Genomic DNA, 27898 nt, shown 5'->3' on the forward strand with positions numbered 1-27898 from the left:
TCAGCTGCGCCGGGCGATGCCGGGGCTTGGCTCCACTACAGCAACCCCTGCTTTCGCCGCGACCGCCCCGACCTCCTGCTCCGCATCAGGCGCCGGAGCGCGGCCAACAGGCAGCGGCCGGCGGCGGGGCGGGAGGGCCGCAGGCGCCCGCCCCGCGGCTCCCAGCAGCTCCCCGGGGCGCGGCCGCTGCCGCACGGGCGGGACGGGCGCAGTCGCTTCCAGCCGCTCTCCAGGGAGCGGCCGCCGCTGCCGCCCGGGCGTCCGCCCAGCGGCTTCCTGCTGCTGCACAGGGAGCGGACGCTGCCGGACGGGCGGGAGCTGCGCAGCCCCCGGCCTGGCCGCTTCCAGCCGCCCCCCGGGCAGCGGCCGCTGCTCGCCCGGCGCCCTCCCTGCGGCTTCCACCTGCTGCACAGGGACCGGCCGGTGCCGGCCCGGCGGGAGGGGCCGAGCCGCTTCCAGGAGCTCTATGGGGAGCGGCCGCCGCCCGCCGAGCGAGAGCTGCTACGGATCCCGCCCTGCGGCTTCTTCGGTTTCTGCGGGGAGCCGCTGCTGCCGCTCGGGCGGGAGGGGCCTCGCAGCCGCTTCCAGCAGCTCTACGGGGGGCAGCTGCCTCCGATCGACCGGGAGGTGCTCAGGATCCAGCCCTGCGGCTTCCAGCAGCTCCACAGGGAGCAGCAGCCCCCAGCCCACGACCTGCGAGGTAGTAAAAGAGTTGTAGCCTTGCTTTTCCAAAAGGTCCTGAAAAGTGTCTGTTTGAAGTATTTTTCCACAAGGCTCTATCATTCTCGGCCCAAAATTCTCAAGCTTATTTAGAAGGGGCACCTAGAAAGGCAAAAGATTCTCTGCCTGGTTTTCCTGCCTGCTTCCTGTGATGGTTGATCCAAGGCAGCAACAGAGATCTGTGTCCCAGAGCCACATTGTGGAGTGTGACCAATGTGTTTGGATTCTTGCAGCCACCTTGGGCACTTCAGCCCCCAGCGCTCCACCTGGCAGTGCAGGTTGTGCAGCATCGACGGCCTCCGGCTCAGCCTGGAATGCACCTGGTGAAGAGCAATTGCCACCAGGAGATCTTGGCTTTGCCGTCGAGCAAATGATCCAGGAGATCAGGAGATCCCTGCCTGAAAGCTCTCCCTCTGCTCAGGTAACCCACTGGAGGGGAATGGAAGAGGCTGGGCTGAAAGCTTTTGAACGCTGTTACATGGAGAAGGAGAGCAACCGTATCCTTGAGGCGATTCCAGCAAAATACTGAATGATCTTTAGTTTTCTTTTTTTCTATTGTTCTTTCAAGGGCAATATGAATGTTGCCCCTGAGTCTTCAGGAGGGGAGCCTGTGAACCGGGCTGCAGCAGAGGAAACTTCATCTGGCACTGAGAGCTGCGAGAACAGTTCCCCAGAGCCCGAGGAGCCTGGTAAGGACAGAGCCCCCGTTGGTTTAGAGAGGTGTGAGACGGCTGCTCTGAGCCTGCCTCGGGCAGGAAGGTAGACGAGAAGAGTTGAGTTCTTGTCTGCAGGGTTGGTGCTTCCTGGTGCCTTTAGTTCAAAGGCACATGCACAACCTGCCCGAGCTCTGCCCTCCACGCTTCGCCAGAGGCTTGGGCACTGAGTCCTCTGCTGTGGCAAGAGAGCAGGGAATAAACCTGACCTTGTGGGAGTTGTGCCACCAAGCTGGGTGTCCCAGTCTGGTTCATACCTCAGCCCCCAGCAGCCTTCAGCCATTTCAGTGAGGACTGTGGTCTCTCTGTCACTGGGACTGTCTGTGTTTCAAGCTCTCGTGGGTGCCATTTGCACTGTGGGTGCTGAGACTTTGTTAGAATACTTAAATACTTTACACAGTTCCGTTTTGAAAACTTGGAAGGATCCCTGATCTTTATATAGCAGGCTTCAAATTGCCAAGTGAGAGTCTGCCTTCCAGGCCGTCTTTTAATGTCCCTGATAGAAGGACAATTGGTGCTCAAGGGGCGCTTGCACAAGGGCCAGTATTGTCTCAGTGTTCCCTTTGCTTCCCAGATCCCATGTGATCAACTTGTCCAGGAGGGCTGCCCTGTGCGCCAGGAAGAGACAGAGGGAGAGCCTGTGACCATTGGGCAGGTAGAATTCCTCTGTCTCTAGTTATATTTATAGATGTGTATAGTTCTATTTATTGATATATGTAGTTGTATTTATAGATTTATGTAGTTACATTTATCTATCTACATAGACAGAGATTTGTCTAGTTAATTTATTTTTAGTTTAAGGTGTATATATTTATATTTTTCGATGTGCAGTTATAGCTGTAGATGTCCATAGTTGCATTTATACATGTGTATAGTTACATTTACATATATATAGTTATATTTGTAGATAGGCATATTTATATTAATATATTGGGGTTTAGTTACATAGATTGATATCTGTATAGGTGTAGGCCCCTTTTTAACCTCTTCCCCTGCTCTGCTTCCTCCCTCACCTCTTGCTTTTCCCCCGTGCCCCCTGTGTCCCCTCTCCCTGTGCTGGGTCCGAGCTGGCGGCCGGGCCGGGCGGAGCAGCAGTTCCAGCCCCGGGTGTCCCTGGAGCAGTGGGAGCTGCCGGTGGCCCCAGGCACTGTCCCCTGAGGAGCTGCTGAAGGACGGTGAGACTGAGGGGGCTGAGGGGGCGGTGACGCTGAAGGGACGGTGACCCTGAGGTGCTGCTGGGGCTGAGGGCTGTGGGGCAGCCGAGGGCGATGGTGGCACTGAGGTGACAGGGAAGTGGCACAGGCCGAGGGGTGGCGGGTCTAGGGGGACGGGATGGGTCAGAAGGGACTGAGGGGCTGAGAGGACTGTGAGGGGCTGAAGAAACTGAAGGGGGCTGGGGCTTTGCCGAGAGCATGGCGGGGCTGAGGGGATGGAGGGGGCCAGCAGGGAGCACAGAGGGCTCCGGGACTGCAGCTCTGCCAGGCCTTGGAACCAGTTGCAGAGCCTCCGCTTTTGCCACAGCTGCAGTGAAGACCTTGAGGACAGCCGGAGACTGACGGGAGCCAGCAGGGAGAAGCTGAAGGCCAGCAGCAAGAGCAGGGAACGGGGACCTGCTGCTGCCACGCTGGAGAGAGCCCGGGTGAGGCCCCAGGGCCGGGGAGGCAGGGTGGGGCTGAGGGTGGCGTGGGCTGTGGCCGTGGGCACTGCCCGGCGGGGCAGCAGCGGGCCCTGCCCGTGCTGGGGCTGCTCAGCGCAGCTGCCCCGGCCGGCACAGGGGCTGTCCTTGGGCAAGGCAGCTGTGCCGGCAGGGCCCGGGAGCTGTGCCGGCTGTGCCGGGCTGCCGGGGCTGCGGGACAGTCCCGCCGCGGCTGCGCTCACCACAGCCTGGCCCGCTCGGCTGCTTTTTCTTTCTAACCCTCCTGGGGAGGCTCTGAGATCTTCCCTTCCCTGATGGAAGTGCAGCTGCTGCCAAGGAAAACGTCCCCATAGTGACTCAGTGCTCCCTTTGCTTCCCAGCTGTGCCATCTGCCGTCCCTGTCCAGGAGAGCTGCTCTGCACGGGAGGAAGAGCCCGAGGGAGAGGCTTTGAAGATGGGGCAGCAGCCAGAGCAGGGAACGGGTGTTCTAAGTTAAAGTAAATAATTAGTCTGATCCTTTAGGGATTGATAAAAAGAATTTTATTGATTACAGCAAGCAATGACAAGCAAACAGCGCTGGGTGCAGCCGGGGAGTCAGTGCTCCGCCAAGGCTCACACCGCTTCCCTTTTCCCACGGTCCTTTATTCTCCCCCTTCTTCCGCGTTTGTGGCTTTTCCAGGAGTACTCTGTGCGTGCGCCTCCAGTTGCTAGGGGGTCACCACCTGCTCTCTGGTGGTCGTCTGGATGAAGGCTCTCCTCCTCTTCCTCACTGGGGGTTTATGACCCTGTAACAATCTTTCCATAGATGGTTACACACCTCCCGACCCTAGTTGTACAATCAACTTAAGGAGTCAGCATATCCTCGGGTTTCCTGTTATTCACAAAAAACCTCTTCCTTTGCCTGATTAATGATGAACAAAGAGACTTCTCTTATCTATTGCAAGGGTTCTCGAACACAAGTCCTGTGAGGAATGACTGAGGGAGCTGGAGTTGTTTATCCTGGAGAAGACTCAGAGGTGACCTTATCACTCTCCACACTCCCTGAAAGGTGGTTGCAGTCAGGTGGGGGTCGGTCTTTCTCCTCACAGCAACTGACAGGACCAGAGGACAGTGTCTTAAGCTGCACCAAGGGAAATTTAGGTTGGAAATTAGGAAAAAAGTTTTTTATGGAAAGGGTGATGAAGTACTGGAACTGTCTGTCCAGGGATGTGGTGGAGTCACCACCATGGGATGTGTTTAAAAAAAGACTGGATGTGGCACTCAGTGCCATGGTTTAGCTGAGGTGGTGTTAGGGCATGGGTTGGACTTGATGACCTTGAAGGTCTCTTCCAACCCAGCAATTCTGTGATTCTGTGATTGTGTGACATCACAGAACAGGTTGTGACATCATACAGTTGGCTGGGACATCCCTGGTTTATTATGTGACATCACCGAGCAGGCTGTGACATCACAGAGCAGGCTGTGACATCACAGAGGAGGTTGTGATGTCACAAAGTCGGCTGTGACATTACAGGCTGGCTTTGTGACATCACAGAACGGGCTGTGTGGCCACAGAGAAGACTCTGCCATCATAGAAAAGGGCTCTGTGACATCACAGAGCAGCTGTGTGATGTCACAGAGAAGGCTGAGACAATACAGAGTGGGTTGTGACATCACAGAGCTGACTGAGAAATCACAGAGCAGGCTGTGACATCACAGCGAGGCTGCATAACATCACAAAGGTGGCTGTGCCATCATAGAGCTGACTGTGACATCCCAGGGTGTCTATGTCATCACAGGCTGGGCTGTGACATCACAGGGCAGATTTTGTGACATCACAGAGCAGACTGGGACCTCAAAGTGCCGGCTGTGACCTCACAGGACACCTGTATGAAATCACAGGTGGCCTGTTACAACTCACAGTGGGCTGTGTGACATCACAGGGGCTGTGTGAGGTCACTGGGGAGGTCACTCCACCCCAGCCCCCCCTCCCAGTTCCCCCAGAGAAGTCCAACGCTGCTCGTGCACAGCGGGGTCCCCTGTCCCCCCGGGTACCCCCGCCCCCGGCGCCGCAGCCTCCCCCAGAGGATGTTCCACGAGATCGACCCCAGAGCCTGACACGGGGATGAGAGCTGGGGCTGTGGGGTTGGGACAGGGGGACAGGGACCCCTCGGCAGCGTCCCCGTGTCCCCGAGGGCCAGAGCCTGGGCCAGGGCTCCTTCACCCTGTTACCAACGAGGGCTTGAGAGCGCTGAAAAAATCCCCAACAAGGGATCAGCAAAAGCCAGATTTAATATTAAGTGACAGCAAGGCAAAGTTCCTTGGCAAGAGTCACTCTGCTCCTGCAGCCGTTGTGATGGTTGCTCGCCATGGAAACCTGCCCTGGCCCCTTGCTCAGGGCTGCTGTCACTGCCCAGAGCCAGAGGGGATCCCTTGCTGGGGGCTTGTGCCATGGCCACCTGCCCTGTGCCGCGCTGGCCGGTCAGGCGCCGCGGAACCAGCAGCAAACGCCAGGGCCAGGGCCAAAGGCCAGGTCAGCCAGACAGAAAGGGGCAGTGCTGGGCACTGTTTCCATGGCAGCCCTCACTGGGGGTGACACCTGGGTCACCTGTCCTGGCAGTTGCCATGGAAACCCAGCTCATTGGAAATACAAGGGTGGACAAAGGTTTTAGTAGGGCCTGTCACAACGGGACAAAGGGGGGTGGTTTTAAACTAAAGGAAGGGAGGTTCAGATAAGAACAGATAAGGAGGAAATTTTTGATGATGAGGGTGGTGATACACCAGGACAGGTTCCCAGGGAGGTGGTCAGTGCCCCACTCCTAGAAACATTCAAGTCCAGCTGGGACAGAGCTCTGAACAACCTGATCTGGTGAAAGATGTCCCTGCTCATGGCGGGGTTTGGATGAGATGAGCACTGCAGAGCTCTTCCCATCCAAACCATTCCAGGACTGCATGGGCAGAAGGGGCTGCTCAGTGCACTCCATCCACTGCCTTGACTCCTCATGGTCTCTGCTGGACCCCACATCCCACAGCCAAACCCAGCCCCTCCTCTGCCTTTCCTCCCCCTGCCCCAGGGGCTGGCACAGCCAGGGGGGCACAGGTGACCTTTGGGCTTTGCAGGGCTCAGGCACAAGGGCCGTGGCAGAGTCAGGGCTGAGGTCACACTCTGTGGGCTGGGGCAGAGCCCAGCCAGAATTGAGCCCTGAGGCAGCAGCTCTGCAGTGCTGGCCACCAGGCCGGCTTGCCAAGGGAGGCTTCTGGCCATGCCCTGCAAGCAGCTGCTGCTGCCAAGGCGCCTTTGGTGCCTCAGGCTCTCCCTGGCACAGCTCCCAGCACCGCACTCTGCCCATGTGCTGGGGCTGGCCTGGGGCTTTTCCTCCAGCGGGACCTGCCCTGCTCCTGGCACAGGAAAGGCAGTTCCTGCTGGAGCAGGAGGCTCTGCCTGCAATGGGCTCAAACCACTCCCGCAAGGCCCTGTTTGCAAAGCCCCAGTGGGAAATGAAGGAAGGGGGTCATGCTGCTGTTGGGGTGAATAATGCTCAAACCAGCCTGACTCCTCCATCCCAAAGTTCCACATCCTCAGAGGGAGCTGAAGCTGTGGCAGGGCTGGAAAAATCCCCAGAGAAAGGAACAACCAAGTGACACCACTGAGAGCTCCTGCAGAGCTGCTGAGCTGGCCCAGCCTGGGCACATCTGACTGACAGGGCAGCACTTCAGACTAGAAAAGCCCCGTCCCAAATTTTAATGGCAGTGTCTCCTGACATTTCCCTTCTTGGAGGCTGTGGAGATTCCTCCCTGCAGTGCGGACACCCCCTCAAGGTCACTGCTCCAGGCTGAGCCAGAGATTTGCCCATGGTGGTTGGTCGGGGGCAGTGACATCAATCTCTGCTTAAGAACTGGTTTTTGTTTAATACAATTGCTTCAAAATTGCTTCCTGTTTCAGCCTGAGTGTCCCTGCAAGAACAGGGCATCTTTCAGGCAGTTCCAGAAGCTCAGGGATCTCATTTCATGAGGAATCTGGGATGCAAATGGCCTTGTAAGAAGGACAAAAGCAGAAGCAATGGACTAGAAATAATTAGAACAAATTACCCTTCTTCCAGACAAAGTCCACCAAGTCATTCCCTGCATTTCTCCTTTTCAAATTCTTTCCATCACCTACTCTCAGAGGTCCAGCCTGTTCTGATGTTTATCATGAACTGACTGTGCTCTTGATTTATACCAGCACTGGAGATGTAGAATCACCCAAACTGAACACAGAAACAAACCCCCTCTGTCCCATTTTCATGTTCTAGATCACTTTCCAGGTGTCCATGGAGATGTGGGAATGATTATCACACAACTCTCCATTTCTGGCTGCGGGCTCTGGAGATTCCTTCTCTGCATTCAGTCAGGCTTGTATTCCCTAACAAGTCCTGGTTCCACCTCCTGTTTCCCAAGGCTGGAACAGTCACAATGAAAACCTCACCAATGGCACAACTCCCCAGCTCTCCAGGAAGAGAAAGGACAAGCTGTCAAGTTCTCCAAACCTTTGTCCTGCTCTGCTGCAAGAGTCCTGCTGCACACCCGCTGTGGAAAGCCAAGAGAAGCTGCAGTTGGTGGCACATCTTGTGACCAGAGCTCAACGTGGTTCTCCAGGAAAGGTTCTTGAGAAGAGCAAACAGGACTGTGGAAAAGATTCCTGGAAAACTGAAACAGCTTTCCACAAGTGAAATGAAAATTGAAAGAAACAGTCCAAGATGTTTTCCTCTATTTATTTCTCTGCTCCCTTTTTCCATCTTGCACTACTTCTCCATCCCATTAATTCCAAATGCATCTCACCTCTAAGATCAGTGACTTAGCGAGTTTTAGACACTCTAAAGTACGATGAGCTACACAGTTTGCCTTCCAGTTTTTGCTGGAAAGCAACACTGGAGCCATAAGTGCAGGACCAGGACCAGGGAATCCTCCAGCCAGGGAATGTGCCCCGATAGGGTTTGATCCTCAGCGGGGACAATACACAGCAGCGACTGAGGAGATACCTCTGCCCCCATGCAGGAGTCCAGACTCTGGGTCTGGGCTGAACAGGGCAAAGTTCCCGTGTTTGGACAGGCTCAGGGGCTTTCCCAGGGGAGTGGGGGGCTGGGCGTGGGGGTGAGCGGGCAACGGACAAACGGACACGGGGACAAACGGCCCCGGAGCTTCAGTTGCAGCAGCAGCAGCAGCGGCGGCAGCAGCAGCAGCAGCAGCAGCAGCCAAAGCAGAGACTCCCTCTTGATTCTCCTCTCCCTCTCCCGCTGTCCTGCACCGTCTCCCGCTCTCCCTTTCCCGCTGTCCCCTCCTCTCCCAGTCTCTCTCTCTCCCCATTCCCGGCCGGGCCATGCCCCCGGCCCGCCCCCGGCTCCGGGCGGGGCTGCCCCATCCCCGCCCCCGGCCGTCCCGCCGGGGTCTCGCCTCCGCCCGGCTCTGGCCGTGCTGGCGGTGGCGCTTCTGGGCGGGCATCGCTGCCTGGGGCTGGGGCGGCATCGCCTCGCTCTGGCTCCGCCTGGCCCGAGCCTGGCCCCGGCCCCGGCTCCTCCCGGGCCCCGCGGAGGACACACGCGGCGCGGCCGCTGCCGCTGCCGCCGCCTCCGCTGCGGCTTCCCCGGCCCGAGCTCCGCCGCTCGGCGGCGCGGCCGCCGCCCCCGAGCCGCCGCTGTCCCGTTGCCGGGAGCGAACGCCTGGGGAGGGCCGGCCCGGGGCGGTCGGGGGGCGCTCGGGGGCCGCTCCTGGCCCCGGGCCGAGCGCTGACAGCCGCGTCCCGCCCGCAGGGAAGGCGCAGCAGGGCCTGGAGGAGCGGTACCGGCTGGGTTCGCTGCTGGGCAGCGGCGGCTTCGGCAGCGTCTTCGCGGCAACGCGGCTCTCCGACGGCGCCCCGGTGAGCGGCGGGGCTGGCGGCGGGCAGAGGAGGAGGAGGAGGAGGAGAACGGGAGGAGGAGGAGTAGAGGGAGGGGGAGGAGGACGGGAGGGGGGGGGAAGAGGAGGAGGAGGGGGCGGAGGAGGAGGGGGAGGAGGAGAAGGGGGAGGAGGATGGCGATGGAGCTGGGGCTGCGCAGGGTGGGTGGTGAGCTCAGCCTGCTGCTGCTCTTGGCTTGCAGGTGGCCATCAAAAGGGTGCCAAGGAACCGCGTCCGGCACTGGGGCGAGCTGGTGAGTGAGCGGGGCCAGCGGCAGAAGCCGGGCCGTGCCGGGCGGGGATGAGCCGAGGCCCGGCAGGGTGGGAGCCACCAGGACACCTCGAGGGAGAGCGGGCGTGGGGCCAGCGCAGGGCGAAGGGCATCCCGGGCTGGGTGAGGAGTTCCTGACCCCCGGCATGGCATCAGCCCCACTGATGGCATCGTGCTCCTCCCGCAGCCCGACGGCACCAGCGCACCCCTGGAGATCGTGCTGCTGGAGAAGGTCTCCACTGGCTTCCCCGGTGTTGTCCAGCTGCTGGAGTGGCTTGAGCTCCCCAACGACATCTTGATCGTGCTGGAACGCCCAGAGCACTCTCAGGACCTGCACCATTTCATTCGGGCACGGGGGTTCCTGTCCGAGGAGGTGGCGCGGGATCTGTTCCGCCAGGTGCTGGAGGCCGTGCAGCACTGCACCAGCTGTGGAGTCCTGCACAGGGACATCAAACCAGGGAACATCCTGGTTGACCTGGCCACTGGGCAGGCCAAATTGATCGACTTTGGCTGTGGCACCTACCTGCAAGACACAGCCTACACTCGCTTTGCAGGTGAGCCCACGCAGGGGTGTGCTCTCGGTCCTGGCATCTCATGGCCCAATATCTCACAGCCCAAGATGGGTGTGGCAGCGGGGATTCTCCTTTTGCTGCCCTTCATGGCACTGAGATTTCAGCTGAGTTGCATTTGAGCAGGGCTGGGTGGGGAGCCAGCTTCCAGCCCTGCTGGCAGCCTTTGCCCACCACTCTGCCCAAGACTGGGGCTGGGGCTGGGGCAGTCAGCCCAACAAAAACACGGGTGGGTGGGGGTAGCAGAGAGGGGGGCCGGAACCTGTGTCCCAGCTGGTTTGGTGTGCAGGTGCGAAAGGGCTTGGACTGCTCCACTCACCTGGTTTGTTTTGGATTCATGATGTTTTTGGGCAGTGCAGGCAGGGAGGATGAAGGCATGGTTTTCCCAAGCACTGGGTGGGTTTTTCCTCCTCATGGTTGGGCCTTGCCAGGACTTCTGCTGCCCTCTTCCAACCCCAGTGGCTTCTTTTCCAACCCCGAGTCTGTACACAAGTCCCAGGTGCTGGCGAGAGGGCAGCGGTCACCCCGTGTGCCACTGGGGCAGCCCCCACACGCCCAGGGATGCTGGGGCCAGGCTCTGGGAGCAGCAGCATCCCCCTGATGAACCCCATCTGTATTCCACAGGAACACGGTCATACAGGCCCCCAGAATGGACCCACTTTCGATTTTACTACGGCAAGCCAGCTACCATCTGGTCCCTGGGCATCCTGCTGCACCAGATGGTCTGCGGGGAGCACCCTTTCAGGAGGAGCCAGAACATCAGCTGGGACCATCAGCTCTCACTGCCACAACGGCTCTGTCAAGGTGGATCCTCATCTCTGGCCACGGGGGCAATGCCAGTGCTGGGAGACAGCAGCAGCTCGTGAGCATCCTGCTCTGGCAGCTGCTGAGAAGGTGGCACATGTCCCGCTCTCCTGCTCTCCTCCAAAACAGGGAATTGATGGGGGAGTTTAGGCCCAGCTCTGAGCACATCCAGCATGGCCTGGGCATGGGAATAGTGGGGCAAAGCCAACAGGAGCCTTCTCCAGCTGACCGGCGGGTTCTGGTTTCTCTGCCCAGAGTGCCAAGATGTGATCAGGCGGTGTTTATCCATGCTGCACTCGGACAGGCCCTCGTTAGAAGAGCTGTTATGTGATCCCTGGCTGCAGGATATTCATCTGCCCTAGAAGAAGGGAGAGAGCCACAGGCACACTTTGATGCAAGGCCCTGGTAAGTTGCAGCTCCACACATGCCTTGGCAATCAGAAGCAAAGGAACCCAGACATTTTGTCCTGCCTGTGTCACTGCCCAGGGGTCATCAGATGGGAACATGCAGCCCTTGTGCTGGAGCTGAGCTGCTCTGCCCAGCACTGGTGGCTGCCATCTGAGCTGGTTTTGCTTGTCATGGTTCCCTGACAGCTGGGGCCCTGGACAGAACCCAGACAGCCTGGGCTCACCCCCAGGGAAGGAGAAGGAGCCCCTGGAGGAGCTGTACCAGGTGGGGCTGCTGCTGCTGGGGACAGCAAGGATGACATCAAGGATGACAACCTCTTCCTCCACCTGGCCACCGGCAGCTGAGGATGATGGACTTCGATTCTGGCACCTTCTCCAAAGCCAGGCTCCACAGGGAATTTGCAGGTGAGTCCACACGCAGGGGGATGCTCCCAGATTTGGGCATTGCACAGCCTGGCCAGGAACCAAAGGTTCCCCCTTTGCTGGGGCGGATGCAGCTGATCCTTCAGTCGGCTGCCAGGCTGCTTTTGGCAGGGCTGGGGGATGGGCTGGGGTGGTGATGAAATGGGAGTGGGCTCCTAGCCCTGCCAACAGCCCCAGCACCCACCGTGCCCCGGGCTGGGGCTGGGGCAGCCAGCCCGACACAAACAAACCCCCATGGTGGGAGCAGAGGTGGGACTCCAGAACCTGTGCAGGGGCTGCTTTGCTCTGCAGGCAAGGAAGGGCTTGGGCTGCTCCACTGCCCCTGTTTGCTTTGGGGTCACCGTTATTTTGGGGGGCAGTGCAGGGGGGAAGGGAGAAAGCCTGGGCTTCCCTTACCTGTGGGTGGGTTTTTCCCTGGCATGCAGGGGTTGGGCCTTCCTCAAGTCCCTGACAGTAATATGATTTTTGACCTTTTTTCTTGTTCCCCTTTTTGTCTGTAATCTATTTTCAGTAATTTGTTGTGTGTTTTTCTAGAGGAAGCGTTCCAGGTGGGGTCCAGTCTGGATCAGGAAGTGCTTGGGAGCAGCTGTGGCGTGGATGGGCCGTGCCCTTGGAGAAGGCTGAGGACATCGTTTGGGACCAGCTTTTCTTCCAGCGGGGGATGGCGTCAGGTGGGTCCCGTCTGCTTGGCATGGTGGGATCAGAGCTTTGGGGAGATGGCAGCGAGCACAGGAGCATCCTGCTCTGGGCAGCTGCTGAGGGCTGGATGTGCCGTGGCTGGCTGCAGGCTGGGCACATGTCCTGCCCTCCTGCTCTGCTCCCAAAGGCAGCAGGGATGGGCAGTCTGGGCACAGCTCTGGGCACGGCCAGCATGGCCTGGGCACCGCGGGCGGCTGGGACAAGGGGACAGGAGCCTTCAGCTGACGGGCGCTTTCTGGTTTCTCTCCTTGCAGCCGGGCTCTGCGGGTGCTGAGGCTGCTCTGGGCTCTGCCAGGGCTCTGCTGGAGCTCAGCACCGGGCCGCAATCAGCCAAAGAAGAAATGGGGTGACCTGCAGCACAGACCTGCTGGAGCATTTCAGCAACACAGCTCAAGGTTGCAGAGTGTACGCCTCCCAGGGAAAACATGACACCACCCCAAAATAAACTTTTTCAATAGCTTCTGAAATGAAATCAATCTGGGATGATCCCAAATGACATTTTGCAGCTTGCTCAAGCTGTATCTCAACCCTTCTCTGAACAGTTCTGTCCCCCACCTGCCTTTTACTTCCCAACTGCTTCCTCTTGTCCCCCAGTGAGTTCCCAGCCCATGGCAGTCTCCATCACACTGTTGCCTTCCTTGGTGCCCCTCACCACGAGGAAGGCTGAGCCCCAGGCTTAGGGACTCATCCTGTCACGGGCTGAGGAGCAGCAATGTCTCAGAGGTCCAGTGGGATTTTAGTGTCATTCAGAGCTGCTCTCCAGCCCTCAGCTCTCCTCACTGCTGAGTTCCCACTCCCTTTTCCTTGTCCTTGCAGCAGGATGAGCTCTGTGAATCCCCTTGAGCCTCCCCACTCGTCCCTGCCCCCACACCCACCTCAGTTAGGGTGAAGCTGCAGCTTCTCTGTCTCCTCTGGCACACCAGTCCAGTCCCCTGTGCGGGGAGCCCCAGCCCCAGAGCACAGCACTCAGCAGTGCAGTCCAGGCTGGAGCAGCTGCCCTGCAGCCCTGGCTTGGCTGTTTGTGGCAAGGGAATGCTCCCTGTTTGCAGCTGTCCCTGCAGGATGGCCCCAGGGCAGAGCCCAGCCAGGCTCCCACTGCAGCCCCTGAAGCTTGGGACAGACAGTGGTCCCAGAGCTGAGGTTCACGGGGAGCACCCAGAGCTGTGGCTTGCAGTCAGTGTTGGCAAATGTTGTGTTCTCATCTCCTGCAGCCTGTGGGGAAAGCCACCTGTGCTGCCAGGCCTGTGTGTGCCAGGCCTGTGTGTGCCAGGGGCTCTTGGATGTCTCTGTACCCATGGACAGAAGGCTCTGTGTGTGCCAGGGGCTCTTGGATGTCTCTGTACCCATGGACAGAAGTCTCTGTGTGTGCCAGGGGCTCTTGGATGTCTCTGTACCCATGGACAGAAGGCTCTGTGTGTGCCAGGGGCTCTTGGATGTCTCTGTATCCATGGACAGAAGGCTCTGTGTGTGCCAGGGGCTCTTGGATGTCTCTGTACCCATGGACAGAAGGCCCTGTCTGTGCCAGGGTTTCCATAATGTCTCTGTGCCCATGGGTATGGAATAGCATGGGCCCTGAAAGTGTCAGTCCCGTTGCTTGCACGCTCCTTCCTTTGTATACAAAACGCATCCATGCACACCCCCATGTACAGATACATTAAAACGTCAGGGAGGGACAGAGATTTCCCCCAGGGCTCTAACTTTGGCATAACTTACCTTTTAGCCGGTGGCCAGGGGATTTTTTCCCATCTTTGTGTGAGAAGGTGTCCAGGAGCTGAAGGAGCAGCATTTAGAAGCAATTTCAGGATTTCTAGGCAGGAAGTGGAGCTGACAACCATCCACGTAACTCACTGTATTCATCAGGATGTGCTGCTGGTTCTTTGGGAATATGGCCCAATGGAGACACGAGCCTTGGAAAAATCCCAGCTCTCTGTGGGTTTGTGCAAAGGGCGAGCAGCAGAAACACTTTGTGTCTGCTCTGGGGACACAAGGCCCAAGGAGCTGCGGTGGCAGAGGGTGACCTGGGCTGGTGGCAGGTGAAGTCCTGGTTCATGACATCCCAGGGTGGCACAGGACAAAGCTCCAAGCCCTCCCAACCCCACTGGTGAAGTCTTTGTGATGCTGTACATCCTATAGGAAAAGCTGCTGTCACACAATGCACTGGGATTTGTAAGTTTCATTTTCAATACTTTAGGTCCAGGTTTCAAATTGCAATTTTTTTTGGCCTCAAGACACAGTCGTGCACAATCCATCTCTCATCCTCCTATTGCTTCAACTCCAATTTAAAAAAAAAATCTTAATATTGGAAACAAAACCCAGTCTTTAAAAAAAGGATGCTGAGGTCAGTCCGTAAGATGGATCCAGACCATCAGAACATGCACAAAGTAAATGAGTTCTCCTTTTAAAAAGATCAGTTACCTCTTAATCCAAAGTTACAGAAGATTTTCACTACAAATTTTTTTCTTGTTTTTCATATTTTTCTCATTTTTCTTTTCCTTTTTCTTTAAGAAGATAACACATCCTGAAAAAGAGATGTTCAGCAAAATGAGAAGCATTTCTCATAAACAATGAAAATATTTACTCCTCTGTTTGCTTTTCTCTGGATATCCCGATGTAAAAAATCTAGCAGATATGAACAGAGGTGTCAAGTGTTTGCTTTGGACTAAGCTGGAGTTCAGCACTGCTGACATCCTGCTCCAGCCAAGAGTTGCAGAATTCTTTTGCACATCTCGAGCCATGTGTTTGCAGGCACAGCACCTGCAGTGCTGACACACCAGTGCACGTGAATAACTCTGTTACTCCCTCACAGAATTTGGGCTCTGCCCCAGAACGAGGTGCTCCAGCCCTTGGCTCCTGGTTCCCGTGGGGAGCAGCTCCCTTCCCTCTGGCTGAGCTGCTCAGGCAGAGCCCGGCAGCTCCTGGCCCTGCAGGGCTGAGGCTTTTCCCCGTGGCTGGGCACAGACGGATGGAGCAGCACTGCTGGACACGGGGGCACACAGAGGGACCAGCAGCAGCTGCCTTTGGCCACCTGAGGCTCCAAGGCCCAAACTCTGAGCAGACAGGGCTGGAAGAGACTCGCAGGCTCCCTGCTGGCTCTGCTGCCCCACTTGTGCCCACCTGGGAGCCCCCAGGGCCAGCAGGGACTTGAGATGGCAGCCCTGGGCTCCTGGAGCTTGTGCAAGGAACGGAGCTGGGGACTCCCTGTCCATGGGGAGCTTCCAGATGGAAAAGGCTGCTGTGCCCAGGCAGCTCCAAGGGCAGAGAAAGGAGGGTCTCGACCCCTGGATCTGTGCCAGTCCCACAGTCCTGGGCAGCAGCCACCGAGCCCTGGGGGAGCAGAGGGCACAGCAAGAGGGACAAAAGCAGGCAAGGTCAGAGACTGGAGAGAGTCAGACCCGGCAGCAGGAACAGCTGCTCCATTGCACTCTTGGAGAAAGCTCTTGGCTGGTTCAAAGTGCTGAAAGGCGTGCAGGGCAGAGAGGAGGCCACACCAAACACTGCTCCTGTTTCCACAGCCTCCCCTCTCCGTGTCCCAGAAGGAATTGGATGGACTGTGTTCTTCTCCCCGAGTCGTCCTGTTCAGCACGAGCAGCTGAGCACCAGGAGCTGAAGGAGCTGAAGCCTCAGGCCTCAAGAGCTGGGCCTGAGGAGACTTTCTGAGCAAATGAATGCTGCTAACATGGACCTGGCTGAATGCAGCAGATGGAATCATGGAATCACAGAATCCTTTCTGTTGGAAAAGACCTCTGAGCACATCCAGTCCAGCCGGTCACCCAGCAGTGTCGCGCCCAGCACTAAACCACGTCCCTGAAGTGCCAAGGCCTGGACAACAGCCCTGAGTGAGGCCCTGAGCCAAAGGTGGCCTCTGGATGAACCTTCCAACCAAAGGTTATCTTTGTATCTGCTCACTAATGAAATATGCATGGTCATTAGCGCTGTGATAGATGTATCCACTCATTAGTGAAACATGGATTGACCTTTCTGTGTTTAGAAGCCAGACAAGGCCATGAAATCTGACATCTGGCCTTGTCTGGGGCTGAATGGTCAAAGTCACCTCCCTTGGTTCCTCTTGGGCCCTGGCCAGGCTTTGGGAGGAACCCAGGAGGAGGATGAAACCAGATGTTCCCGCACCAGCAGCGCTGTCAGTTTGTTCATTCAGCACTGTCAGAGCTGGGCCCTCTCCCAGCGAGGCTGGAGCCCCACCTGTGGCTGGAGGCACCTGCAGGAATTCCCAGTGTCCAGGAGTGGCTCTGCAGCCCTTGGCTGTGACAGCTTCCCCAGCTGCTGTGTGGATCTGGGGCATGGTAAAGCCTGAGGGTAACTGCTGCTGGATCTTTCTTAATCACTGCTGCAATCTTTGGTGCTGCTGGCTGGGTGCATTGCTGAGCTGCTCATTTTGTGATTCTTTGCTGCTTTGAGCTACAGTCAATGACACTGAGTCCTTCAGTTGGTGTCTGTGTCTTTGGTGCTGACCCTGCCCACTGGGGAAACAAAACTGGCACAGTCTGGCCAGATCACAACAAAATGTCACTTTTTAAATGTAAATGTGAGGAATCAGCTGTTGTTGATGTCGGCGAACCCAATGGGAAGAATGATGATGTCTGACTTAGTTCACAAGGCTGAATAATTTCTTTATTATAATTATGCTATGATACATTAATATACTATATAAAAGAAAATACTAAAAACTACATGCTACTTTCTCTAACTATCATATCTAACTCACTCCCAACTCGTGGCCCTGTTCGCCAGAGTCCAGACACAGGTGGATCTGATTGCCCATCAAGCCCAAACAATCCACAGTGATCCAACCAGGCATTCGCTCCAGGTAAACAATTCTCCAAACACATTCCACAAGGAAAAAACAAGGAGCAGAAATAGAAATTCTTTTCTCTTTCACTTCTCTCTGTGCACCTTTATAAAAATCCTGAGAGAGAGATTAATGTGCTTGCCACACTTGGATGAAGATGGAGCCCCAGGAGCAAGAGAGGCAGATGCTTCCCATGCCCAGCCCACAGGCAGAGTGTGTCCCCTGACGCCAGGCTGGGGCTGGGCTGGATGGCCCCGCTCAGGGACACGGTGCCCGGAGTGAGCCTTGGATTATGGTGGCACAAGCACCACCCCCGGCCTGCCCTGCGCTTGCCGGGGGCCATGCCAGCCCTGCCAGCCCTGTCCCAGCCTCTGGGGCCCAGCTGCCAGCCCACCTGGGCCACTGCTGGCAGCAGAGTCCAGCTCTGCTGCATCCTTTCTGCCAGGACTGATGGAGATGGTGGCCACAGATATGACCCCTCTGTAAATATGTTCTGAAGCTTAGAGGTTTTCTGTAAATATGTTTGGAAGCTTGTTAGGCTGTAGGCACCCATGTAAATATGCTTTGTAGATTGTTACTCTATAGGCTCCCATGGAAACATGTTCTGTAGATGGTTGTGGTTAAAAGGATTGTTACAATGAAACATGTTCTGTGAATCCTAGGTTTTGCCGATTTTTGGAAAAAATATACTGTTTAAAATCTCACTTCTCTTTGCAATTCCTTTGGGCGCAGGCAACGTTTGCACAGTTGTGGTTTCCACTTGTTCTGGGTTCCCGGGGCTGGAGGTCCCTGGGGGTGCTGGCACGGCCAGCCCGAGGCTGGGGGTCGCTGTGCACAGGGGGTCCCACTGACAGCACTCCTGGCACTGGGCACTGCTGCTGTTGCTGGGCTGGGGCAGAGCAGTGTCCCCAGGAGCAGAGCTGTCAGCAGCAGAGAGGGGGCTCTGACAGCAGTGGCCCCTGCAGCAATGCCCCAGAGCAGGCAGGAACCCCTCAGCCACTCTTGCTGCTGGAGCCACGGGGACTCCTGGGCCGAGAGCCAGCATCAGGCCACTGTTGCCGCAGGCGGTGAGGGAAGACAAGCACACAACCAATATGATTGATAAGCAAGCTCCAGTTTATTCAAAGATCCAGTCAGTTTATATAGTCTTTTGCGAGTCACATCAGCAACAAGCTCTCACTGGTCAATTCATAAAGGTGCATTGTTTTATGTTCTTCTACGTGTGGTTTCAGCTGTAGCTAAGTTTTTCATCTGCTAGCTTTTTACTTTGCTAAGTCCATCTTGTTTTACATCCTGTTCTTGTACAACTCATATCTCAAGGATATTCTGCCTTTTGCTATCTGTACTTGCACAGTGTACTGTTCACAGGCCAGTGCTGTTTCCCAGGCCAGTTTCCCAGGCCAGAGCTCCTCCCGGGCACAGAGCTCAGATCTGGGGTCTCAAACAGAGGATTGATGGAATAACTGTTCCATCGATCCATGACCCTGTTCCTGCAACCATTCCTCAACAATTCCCCCGTTTTTCTTTTGTACAAGCATTGTTTGATTGGTAACTGATGAAGCAATTTGATGCATGACTCTCTGCAAGCACGCACAAATACATGGCAATAAACATACAAACAGCAAAATCACTAAAACAAGCATAATCAAATATTGAATGATAGAATGAAACCATGGTCCCAGGCCCAAGGATTTTAGCCAGTCATCTAATCCAAATCCATCTGCTTGTTGTAACTGAGTAGTAAGCCTATGCAATTCACTGATTTGCTTATGTATTGACTTTGAATGATCAGACAAATTCATGCAACACATACCTTCAAAATCTTCACAACCATGTCCCTGGGCCAATAGTAAAAAATCAATAGCAGCACGATTTTGTAAAGTAGCGTGCCTAACAGAGTCAACATGCAGCTAAAGATTAGACAATGCAGCAGATGTAGCATTAGTCTGTTTGGCAAGCCAGCAACCTAATCTGTTCAGTGTAGCTTGTGCCTTTGCTGCTGCAGCGCCAGGAACAAAAATAGCTGCAGTTACAATTGCTCCTGGGGACCAAAACTTTATATCATCTCTACAATCACTCTGAAATGCATGGGTCAACCTTGTTTGTCTATGATGTCGGGATACTTTTAATATCATAGACATATTTGGTGTCAATAAAGACAGTCATCCAATAGTACAGGGACCTCCTTTAAGTCTAGAAGGAATACCAGACCAAGCACGATCTCCACAAATGAGGAAATACCCAGTAGGTAGCTGCAGTGGAGATGTAGAGGAAACTAAGACATGTGCTGAAGTGTAATTACAGCAATAAGAGGAATTTCTATATATTGGAAGGCTGGAATTTGCTGAAATCGAATACCTGCTGTTGAGATTCTGTTGCTGTACACTAGTCCAATTAAAAATAATGCATGCATCAGCCTTCACTGATCCCAAAAGCTCTAACTCCTGTGGCCCAAGAGGAGCAAGAGAAAGGTAAGGAACCCAAGAATCCCAGTTATCCACATTATATTGAGGCTGTGTTACCTTACAGGTTGATATCTTCTGACGGCAAGGCCAATTTTCGACAGGTACTCCTACTAGACAGGTAGAAAATGGATTTCCAGGTGAAGATAAAGACAGACAGATAGTACTCTGGTTTGTCAAATTAGCCAAAGTGACCCATATTTGGTTTTGGTTGTGTAGGAACCCAAGCATCAGCATATAACAAAATTAACAGTAGCAAAATCAAAGGTATCATTCTGTCTAGAAATAGTGTCCTCCTTCTAGGTTATGCTTAGTCCAAAGAACATTAGTCTTTAAAACATCATTTAGTTCCTGACAAATAGGCTCAAGCCGTAGTCATCATCAGTGGAGCCTTCGTTCATCGGCGGAGGTGTCAGCGGTGGCTGTGGAGGTGCTGGAGGTGGCCGTGTTGTAGCTGGACATGTCCACTTGCTAGGAACCCACAAGGGACCTGTAGGTGTGGATACACATATAGGACCTCTACCCATGTAATTTACAGGTGCTGGTTCTGACTAAATCCCTGTAGCAGGATGTCTATACATTACAGTTATTGATTTTTCTGCACCATTTTGTTTTGCAAGTGTCCCATGTACAAATGCAGGGGGCATATCATGAACTCCAAATATACAAAGATGATTTAAATTGAACAACACTTTTGCCAATCTCTCCTGTGGATCAGTAATTGTTTTAAATTTTGCAAGGTATTGTTTTAAAGTTTGATTTGCCCTTTCTACAATGGCTTGACCTGTGGGAGAGTGTGGTATACCTGTAACATGCTTAACACCCCATAATTGCAAAAAGCGATTAACTTTCTTCCCTACATATGCAGGTCCATTATCTGTTTTGATAACTCCAGGTACCCCTAAAATAGCAAAACACAGTGTTAAATGTTGGATGACATGAACTGCTTTTTCTCTAGCTTGTGGAGAAGCCCAAATGAAATGACTGTAAGTGTCAATAACTACATCGACATAACGTAAACGCCCAAATTCAGCTAGATGAGTCACATCCATTTGCCACAATTCATTAGGGCCTAAACCTCGAGGATTTACCCCCAGGCTGAGACCCGGTCCATTGTGATGACTGCAGTCTGGACATGCTCTGACAATTCCTCGGGCTTCTTCCATTGTAATATCAAAGCAACGCTGTAGCCCTTTTGCATTTGGATGAAACGAGGCATGGGCATTGCGTGCTTTTGTGAAATTGTCCATAGGCACGGTTATTGACACCAGTCTATCAGCATGAGCATTACCTTCCCCTAATCCTTCCACCCACTTATGACTCCTGATGTGAAAAATAGCATATGGAGCAGATCTTTGTCGTATTGCAGACTGCAACTGTGCGAAAAGTGCATTCAAGCGCTGATTTTGCACTTCTCATAACAGAGCATCCTCAATACGCTGCGTTACCCCAACTGCATACAAAGAATCAGACACAACATTTATAGGATCATGCATCCATCGACAAAATGCACACACAATTGCTGAAAGTTCCAATGTCTGTAGAGTATCTGATTCTTGTCCTTTTATTATGACATGATTCCATTGCCCCTGTTCATTCCAGGTAAGGGCAGCTTTTCGAGATTTGCGACCTGCATCTGTAAACACAGTAACAGCATTAATCAATGGTGTTTCCCAATATTTTGGCTGTAATAGCCAATTTTGTGGGGACACCCAACGTAAAATAGGTGAAGACAATGGTAACAATTGAATTTCAGCATTAGAGTCTAAAATGCTAGCTTGTAATTCAGGAGAATGTTGCAAAAACCAGTTTAAATCAGCCTGTTTTATCGGAACAAAAATTCTTTGTGGCTCTTCCCTTGTAATCTGTACCACGCGTTTCCGGCCTTTTCGAATCAAGAGTGCAAGTGCCTCCACGCGTGGTTGAATAGAATTGCTAGGCTGTAAAGGTCCAAACACCCATTCTAACGCCTTTGTATCCTGCTGTTTTCCTCTTTTACCTTTTAACTGCTGAGTGAGAGCACCCATAAGGTGTTTTGGATGAGACAGAATAGTAATGTCTATAGGTAAGTCAGGATTTCTACGATCAACAGCTCTTTGGGCCACAGTATCAGCAATATTTGCCACAACTGCACGCTGCCTATCAATCAATTGAATAGGTGCAGTGGGATCTGTACCTTTTAGCAATGGTCTTAATTCATCAAGTTCGTCATTTGAAATACCAACAACTGGACGGAGCCACTGAATGTCACCCATAAATCGCTGCATATCATGCAGAGTGTGCAAATCGAGTTGCAGGGCAACCTTTTGTGGTTGAATGTGCATATCAGAAATTACCCAGCCCAAATATTTCCAGGGTGCAGAACATTGAATTTTCTCTGGGGCAACACATAAATTGTGATTATGTAGTTCTGTGAAAATAAAGGCCTCTTGCTGAGCAGTAAATGGAGCTTCCTGTGCAAACAAAATATCATCCATGTAATGGTATATCATCATATCAGGACAAGCAGTTCGAATGGGCAGTAAGGCAGCATCCATAAAAAATTGACACAGTGTAGGACTGTTGCGCATTCCTTGAGGAAGGGTCACCCATTCATACCGACTTGCAGGTGCCTCACAATTCAGGGAAGGTAATGTAAGTGCAAATGATTTAGTATCATTTGGATGGATGCTAATTGTAAAGAAACAGTCCTTTAAATCAATGATAAGGAGGTTCCAGCCCTCAGGTAACATGGCTGGATTTGGGAGGCCTGGCTGTAGTGCCCCCATTGCCTCCATTTGAGCATTGACTGCACGTAAATCATGAAGCAAACAAAATTTACCAGATTTCTTTTTGATTACAAATATTGGAGTGTTCCACGGACTAGTAGAAGGTTTAATATGCCTCTGATTCAATTGTTCATTAACTAGAACATGTGCTTGTTGCAGGCTTTCTCTTTTTAGCGGCCACTGCTCGATCCATGCTGGATCATCAGATTTCCAGGTTAGGTGGATCGGGAAAGCCCAAGTAGTGACCGCTACTAAAAACGATCTTTTGTCACCAGGCGAGCTCCTAATTGTATAAGGATATCTCTGCCAATTAATGCTTCAACTTTAGGTGGTAATGGCATAACAGTAACAAACTGCACACAAGTGCGACCATCCAGTAATAAACTAATTTTGTCCTTACTGCGGCAAACTGAAGCAGAACCCTACCCCCTCAACCCCAGAAATCATAGGGGAAAGTGACCAAGAGGTAGGCCAACAGTCCTTGCTGATGACAGTGATGTCTGCTCCAGTATCGAGGAGTGCCATTAGCTGCAGCTTTTGATGACCATTCTCCAAAATAACAGGAGCTTTGGGCCGCTCCTCCATGGGAAGACAAAGAAGTGCCATACCTCCTGTAGGTCCAAATCCTGCCGACACCCTTTGTTGCTGTATGGTGGTCGAGGCAGCTTCTGTCAACTGTAATGTAGGCACTAGCTGAGCGATTTTACTGCCCTTAGAAATAAACAAAGGAGGATAAAATGTCATAGCAACAATAAGAATTTCACCCGTAAAATCAGCATCAATAACACCAGGTAACACAAAAAGACCCTTCAAACCAGCAGATGATCGACCTAAAAGAAGAGCACCACAAGGTTTATCTTTGTGCATTACCGGTCCCTTGACCCCAGCAGGGATTTTTACAGGCTTTTGATCAATCAGGGTAATGTTTATTGTGGTTGCCAGGTCCAGGCTGAGGCTCCCTCTGGTGGCTGGCTGGAGAGAGCTGGCTGGCTGCAGTTGTCTGGAGCATTACACACGGGAGCCGCCATTGGGATCTTTGCGCCGCGGCCCTTCGCGCTCCGTGTTGCGTTTCTTGATCGCCTACAAACTTGAGTGGAATGGGAGTTCACAGAACATTTGTTACACCACACTGTCTTTTCTCTGCAGTTGCAACAAAAGTGTCCCATTTTCCCACACCGGTAACACTTTATACGAGGTTGTTGTTTAAACTTATTTGTCGGTTGTAATGGAGTCAGGGCAGCAAAGGCGTGTGTTTGGGCTTGCACCAAATCTTCCCCTACATCCTTGAGTGCTTCTACTAACATTGCCTGAGGACCTGCAGGAACCCTCGACATTCTTTCTAGCATTTCCTCCACTGTTGCATCAATGCTCATTGTGTTAAGAATACTTCTAGTAGAGGTATTACAATTTTCTAAAACACCCTGTCGTAATAGGGTTCTCTTCATGAAGTCTTGTACATTAGCCAAATTGATAGCTTCGGTCACCCAATCCACAAAGGAAGTAAAAAGCTCATTTCTGCCTTGCTTAATAGACATAGAAGAAGGAGATACTGGTTTTGTCCTAACCTTGGAGATTGCTTCTCTAGTTAATGGTATGGTAGCTTTTCATACTTTAGCCCCTACTTGTGCCTGCATTTCAATTGTAGTGAATTGCCCAACACTTATTAATTGTTCAACAGTTATCCCAAATAAGGGGTCATTCTGCTGTTGTGGAGTCTTTGCAAAATGATTACATAATTTATGCTAGTGGGCTTGCCACAGCATTAACTGAGACTGTGTCATAATTATTCTTATGATACTTTTAATATCTTTTGGAAGAAGTAAACCTGAGCCCCATATGGAATTAAGCATTTGCTTTGCAGGTTCCCCGTGTAGCCCACAGTCATTAACTGTGGCTCTCCATTGTGAAAGCAATTTCCAATCCACAGGATGATAATTGGTTGTTTCTCCCCCTCCTTCATTCGGTGTATAAGCAACAGGAAAAGCTTGGCAATCTATGTCAGAAATAGTAGAACACGTCATAATCTTTATTACTTATTGCTTCTTTTTGGATACTCAACCAATTCATTCTGTGTATTCCTGGTAAATTTTTAGGATGTTCTTGCTTAAAAGGATTACTAGCGGATGTCACTAAAACTCTTTTGTGGCTGTTCTGAACAGTTTCATCCTGCAGCTGCTTTCTTTTAGCCTGTGGAAGTCTTTCACCATTTATTACTGATTGTTCATTCCCGGGGAGGGGATCTGTGGCTGACTGAGCAGCATTAAAGGCAGGATTAAAAGCAGGGGGAGCAGTAGGTTGCTTATCACTCGATCTGCTCTTAATTTCAATAATATTTCTTACTGGAGGAATAGGATTGTAATCAACCTCTAAAGAATGCATTCCTGGTTTAACCCCTTCTAAAGTGGCAGTAGCAACAGCAGAAACTTTCTTTTCTGCTTGATACATCTGCAAACAATTTATGACTGATCACCACGACCTCATTAGCTTTCGGGCAGCCTTATCATCATCAATCACCTTAAACTAAAGAATATTCTCTAATTCATGCCACTCTTTCTCATCAAAGAGATCCTCCGAGGCTTTAAATAAGCCTTGAGCCCGACCATAGGTGTACAAAGCTGGCGGATCTTTATCTAAATCTATGTCAGCTAAATCACGTTTCTGTAAGTAATTGAAGAGCTACTTCGCTTTCCATAATCTGACCCTTAAGTGCAGCCTTTGTACCTTGCAAGCCGGCAGCTCTTCCCCAGACGGCGCGTCTTATCCTTGTACAACTCATATCTCAAGGATATGCTGCTTTTTTGCTATCTGTACATGCACAGTGTACTGTTCCTAGGCTAGGCACAGTGCTGTTTCCCAGACCCAGACACAATGCTGTTCCCAGGCCAGAGCTCCTCCCAGGCACAGAGCTCAGGTCTGGGGTCTCAAACAGAGGATTGCTGGAACAATTGTTCCGTCAATCCATGACCCTGTTCCTGCAGCCATTCCCCAACACCTGGTGAAGCTGTGACAGCTCCTGGTGAAGGTGTGTCCTCCTCTGCTGAAGATGTGACAGCTCCTGTACCCATCTACAATATGCTAAAAATTGTAAATCCCAAACTTCTCACCCATGTGACATACTAAACTACACTCTACAATCCCTAAAATCCCTAAATGCTCGTTACCCTGGGGGGATGCTGTGTCAGTGTTCTCCTTCCTCAGCCCCGGGGATGCTCCGCTGGTTCCCCTGGTCCTCCCGGTTCCATCGTCCTCGCTCCAGGGCGATGCTCTGCCGCTCTCGGTGCTCACTGCCCCATGGGATGCTCTGGCGGGATCCTCCCCCCTCTCCCCAGGGCATTCCTCGCCGCTGTCCGTGGCCAGAGGTGGCTCCGGGGCGCTCCCGGGGCTCTGACGCCGCCACCCCAAGGCGGGGAGTGGGCGGGTCTCACATGGGGGGAGTCCCAGCCCCATTCTGGGGATCCCAGGCCCATAGGGAGGGGTCTCTGGGGGTCCCTCTCCCATTTCTGGGGGTTGTAGGTTCATGGAGATGGGTCTGTGGTGGTTCCAGTCCCATGAGGATGGGTCTCTGGGGGTACCAGCACCATTTTGGGGGGTTTTAGGGTAATGGGGAGGTTTCTCTGGAGGTCCTAGCCCCATTTCTGGGGTTGCCAGTCCATAGGGAGGGGCCTTCTGGGGGTCCCTAGACTATGGGGAAGGGTCTGTGTGCTCCCAGTCCCACTTTTGAGGGGGAACTTTGTGATTTGTGTGGGTGGCGAGCGACCCGTGGGAACAGCAAAGATCAGCCACAGAATTTAATAAGATTTTTTGCCAATTTTACTTTGGAAAACACCTTACCTTTGGAGGATGTTCCGGTGGGGGTCCATGCTCCTTCTGCCTGATCCTGGCACTGTCTTCGTCGTTGGCTCATGGGGATGCTCTGCTGGTGTCCTCCCTCCTCACCCCGGGGCATTCCCCGCCGCTGGCCGCCGTCCATGGCCGGAGGTGGCTCCAGGGCGCTCCAAGTTGCTGAGGATGTCAGCAGCCCCCACTGAGGCCATCCCTGCCCAGAGACCGTGGGGGAATGGGCAGACAAGGAGAGCGTCCCTGGGGCTGGGGCAGCAGAACTCAGAGGCACCAGCAGCTCCAGCTGGGAAATGGAGTGTGGAATGGGGCTGTGAAAGCCCTGCCTGGGCTGTGCCAAGCAGAACACACAAGCCCTGACTCCCATCCCCCAAACAACTCTCTCAAGGAGACATGTAAGAGGAATTGCAATTGTTTGTGTCCTCTGAGTTGGATGCACTGGAGAAATACCAACAAGAGATTCTCCGGAGCTCAAAACAATAAAACAGCCTTTATTGGGAACTTTAGAAGATCAGAGAAACTTCGGCAAAAGGTTTAGCGTGACATTCAATGAACAAAATACACTTTTCAATGCATTCACTTGGCCCATTCAAATTCACAAACTCTAAGCCTTTTCAATTTTAGGTTAATCAAAATTTGCAAGGGGACAAAAATAGAAGAACTAGACACAGAAAGAGAAAGACAAATAAGATGCAGAGAAGCACAAACTCAGCTACCAACTCCTGGATTCCAGCATTGGTTCAGATGGAAATTCCAAGAGGAGGTAGGGTCAAGATGTGTGCTTGCCTTGTGCTCAGCCATAAATACCCCTTGGTGTTCCTGGGCCCTTCCCCCAGGTGGGACCTGGGGTCATTTGGTCACTCAGGAGCTGGGCTGGGGGCTCCAGAGGTGGCTGTGGAGCATTGCCTGTGCTGTGCCAGGGACTGGCAGACACGGCTGGGCTGGGATAGAGGCTCTGGGGGGATTGGGGTTCCAGGGCAGGGCAGGGCTGGGGTTCCAGGGCAGGGCAAGGCTGGACCTGCCCCTTCCTCCCCACACATGAAATGTTTCCAGCCAACAATCTCCTCCAGTCTGTCACAACAGGCAGTGTTGGAGGTGAAATCCCAGTTCTGGCCATGAGCACCTGGATGAGAAGGAGAGTTCTTTTCCATAGCAATGAAAGCCCCAGGTCTCAGCTCATTTCTCATTTGATTGCCGAGAGTTTGTTTGGTTTTGTTGTTTCTTTGTTTCCTTGGTGTGCCTGAAGTGTCCAGTCAGGAGCAGAGTGACTCTTGCCAAGGAACTTCGTGGTGCTGTCGCTTAATATTAAATCTGGTTTTTGCTGATCCCTTGCTGGGGATTTTTTCAGCGCTCTCAAGCCCTCGTTGGTAACAGGGTGAAGGAGCCCTGGCCCAGGCTCTGGCCCTGGGGGACACGGGGACGCTGCCGGGGGGTCCCTGTCCCCCTGTCCCACCCCCCACAGCCCCAGCCCCCGTCCCCGTGTCAGGCTCTGGGGTCGATCTCGTGGAACATCCTCTGGGGGAGGCTGCGGCGCCGGGGGCAGGGGGACCCGGGGGGACAGGGGACCCCGCTGTGCACGAGCAGAGTTGGACTTCTCTGGGGGAACTGGGAGGGGGAGCTGGGGTGGAGTGACCTCCCCAGTGACCTCACACAGCCCCTGTGATGTCACACAGACTCTGTGATGTCACACAGCCCACTCTGAGATGTAACAGGCCTCCTGTGATTTCATACAGGTGTCCTGTGAGGTCACAGCCTGCTCTTTGAGGTCCCAGTCTGCTCTGTGATGACACAAAATCTGCCCTGTGATGTCACAGCCCAGCCTGTGATGTCACAGACACCCTGTGATGTCACAGCCAGCTCTATGATGTCACAGCCACCTTTGTGATGTTATGC

General features: G+C 53.4%; 2 long non-coding RNA genes across 2 annotated transcripts in view; one reads left to right on the plus strand and one right to left on the minus strand.

Annotated features, from left to right (window-relative positions):
- LOC137463945 (uncharacterized) overlaps positions 1-27898 on the minus strand; it is a 223569-nt gene that overhangs the window by 183310 nt on the left and 12361 nt on the right. The gene's annotated exons all lie outside the window — the stretch shown is intronic.
- Positions 2432-3528, plus strand: LOC137463928 (uncharacterized). Its single transcript, XR_010994017.1, has 3 exons — positions 2432-2608; positions 2955-3072; positions 3450-3528. It is a non-coding gene; the product is annotated as an uncharacterized lncRNA (long non-coding RNA).

Source organism: Anomalospiza imberbis, chromosome 32 (genome assembly GCF_031753505.1).
Source record: "Anomalospiza imberbis isolate Cuckoo-Finch-1a 21T00152 chromosome 32, ASM3175350v1, whole genome shotgun sequence".
Lineage (NCBI taxonomy): Eukaryota > Metazoa > Chordata > Aves > Passeriformes > Viduidae > Anomalospiza > Anomalospiza imberbis.